Source organism: Tenrec ecaudatus, chromosome 11 (assembly GCF_050624435.1).
Source record: "Tenrec ecaudatus isolate mTenEca1 chromosome 11, mTenEca1.hap1, whole genome shotgun sequence".
Classification (NCBI taxonomy): domain Eukaryota; kingdom Metazoa; phylum Chordata; class Mammalia; order Afrosoricida; family Tenrecidae; genus Tenrec; species Tenrec ecaudatus.
The window spans coordinates 6954755-6957568 of NC_134540.1; the positions used below are offsets into that span (position 1 = coordinate 6954755).

At 48.9% G+C, this 2814-nt stretch overlaps 1 pseudogene; it reads right to left on the minus strand.

Annotated features, from left to right (window-relative positions):
• Positions 1-362: 362 nt before the first annotated feature.
• Positions 363-463, minus strand: LOC142461943 (U6 spliceosomal RNA; annotated as a pseudogene).
• Positions 464-2814: the final 2351 nt, after the last annotated feature.

Genomic DNA, 2814 nt, shown 5'->3' on the forward strand with positions numbered 1-2814 from the left:
TGTTTCGCACCAGTGTGATGGGGTCAGATTGGGCACAGTTCCCGCCCTGTGACTGCAGTGTTGTTCCCCATAGTGCTTTGGTTCAGTGAAGGACGTTGTATCTCGTGGTGGGGCTGGCTCTATGGTCCTCTCTGTGCATTGTCTGATCTGAGCAAGAATATCGTCCTCAGGGCTTGGTGGGCCGGGGTGTGTTCCCCTCCCTCTCTATCCCTCTTCACTTCTCCTGTGTGCTCTAATCAGATGTGCCCGTCTCCCCAAACTGTAGCTTCAGTGCTCTCTGAAGTGCATTCTTCTGGGGGTGGGGCGGTGTCCACATAGTTGGGATTGGGGCCGGTCCACAGACCTCTCTATTGGTTTCCTTGAAAAATATGGAGTGCGTCACGAATTTGCATGTCATACTTGTGCAGGGTCACGCTAATCTCTGTATTGTTCCAATGTTAGTGTATGTGCTGCTGGAGCGAACATGACTCTAATTCCTTATGGGAGTAGAAAGCCTCATCTTTCTCCTGATGAGCAGCTGGTGGTTTCCAACTGCTAACCTTGCAGATCACAACCCAGTGGGTAACTTCTACAGCACTGGGGCTCTTCGTCACTGTGTGAGGTCAGTAGACGTCTTGAGGACAGCAGTGACTGACACACTGCATTGATTTACGCAATGATTTAATCATTTACCATATATATTTTGAGTGGTTATTATGGGCCTGCTGTTATGTCATCAAAACTCAACCCTAACCCATGCCCAGGGAGTCAATTCCAACTCATGAGGGCCCGCATAGGGTTCCTGAGATTGTATGTCTTTACCGGAGCAGACAGCCTCATCTTCCTCCCCAGGAAGGGCTGCGGGGCTGGCACTGCAGATGCTGCAGTTTGCAACCCAACACTGTTGCAGACAGACGGCTAAGACATGCCCCTGCATTCAAGCAGCTTCCCATCTCAGAAGAAAGATCTGTGCTTTCAACGACCTTCTCAAAGGAAGAGCATCTGCGATGCCTATGAGCCGCCTCTGAAGACAAGAGTCGTAAGGTACAACTGTGACGTTCGGTTCTGGAACAAATGTGCAAGGATTGATTGAGCAAATTGAGCTTCCGCTCTAGTGAAATGGCCATCTTGGAGGCTGATAATTTGTTCCAACAATCCACACCCTGAAATTATCCACAGAATGAGAGGGTTTTCTTTTCTTCTCATTACCTCCGGGGGAGAGTTATATTTGTCTGGAAGACGGCATTGCCCGACTTCATTGCCCCCCTGAATTAGCCATTTGTATTTCTCCTTACTATTTCAAATACCCGGTCAATCTTCAAAGGGCAAAGTTATGCCCCAATCTAAGAAATGAGAAAGCACTCAGGCCAGCTTCTCGAGGGAGGTTCTGGGGAACTTAATAAATACTTCCAACAGTGCAGCATCATTAGAATAAACGGCAACTTTGAGGAAGAGAGCATTCCCTGCGTGTGGAAGTGTGGTATGTTGTTACTTTGTTGTTAGACGCTGTCCAGTCAGTTCCCGATCAGAGCAGCCCAGGTAGAGTAGACCAGAGTGGCCCAGTCCGACAGCAGCTCACAGCGTTGCCTTCTTTGAACCCATCATCACAGTCACTGTGTCAGTCCGTCTCCCTGAGGCCTGCCTCCTCTTCCCTCACTCTCTACTGGACCAAGCATGCCGCCCTTCCCTAGGGGCTAGTCCCTCTGGATAATGAGTCCCAACCACGAGAGAGGAAGTCTGACCATCCTTGTGTCTAGAAGCATTCTGGCTGTACTGCTTCCAGGAAGTTCTGGTATGATGGATTTATAAGGACCCTTAGTGTGTACTACTCATAACTTGAAAGTGTAAGTAATTATGCCAAAGATGGGGAATCACTGAATGGTTGGTTCCATCAGCTCAGTCCTTAAGAGTTCAGAGAGGAGGACGATATAAGCACTAGGGTGAGCAGGGGTGGCCCAAGAGGTAGGTGACATTTCAGTGGACTGAGTCAACAGAGTGCACTTGTTGAATTACAGGGCGATTTGGTGAGTGGCAAGGTGGAAGTAGAGTCTAGAATGTACACCCCCCCCCTTTGCTTAACTTGGACCATGCTAATAACATAGAGATGGTGATAGGATTTTCTCTTCTGGAAGGATCATTCTTAGGCATCTTGACCCACCAACTCCAGAATGGAGAAAAGGCGTTCAGAGCTACAGCAATCAGTTAAACCCAAACAAAATGAAAATAAAGGAAGGAGAGCAACATCTTGATTCTCTTAAAGCATGAAGGTTCTTGACGAAATGCAAGCATTAGACGCTGCCTACTACTAGGAAGCCTTTTGCACAAGTGTAACACCAAGCCAGAGAAACGCCTCAGTCTACTGACAGCCCAGAGAGCTGACTTCACTATTATTGCTTGCTGCTACCCACTGGACTTCCATGCACGGCCACGGCATGTGCACAGCAGAGCGCGGTGGCATCTGGTCCAGCACCACGTTTCTGGTTGTGGACATGCTTGAGTCCATCGGCGGAGCTCTTGAGTTGATCCATCTCATGGGCGATTTCCTCGGCTTGTGTCACCCCTTGACTTGGCCAACCATAATGTCCTTTCCTAGTGATTGCTCTTCCCTGGTCATATGTCTAAAGCCATCCAGTGAAACTCTCCCCATCCTCGCCTCTAAGGACCATCCCGGCAGAGGGTGTTTAACCTCTGTTGGGCATCAGAGCCTACTGCTTGTCTGCCACTTTGTCACACTGTGGCTTGTGTGTTGTTGTGATGCTGGAAGTTATGTCACTGGTATAACAACTACCAGTAGGTAACATCGCGATGAGTGGAGAGAAGATTGAAGTTGCCAAG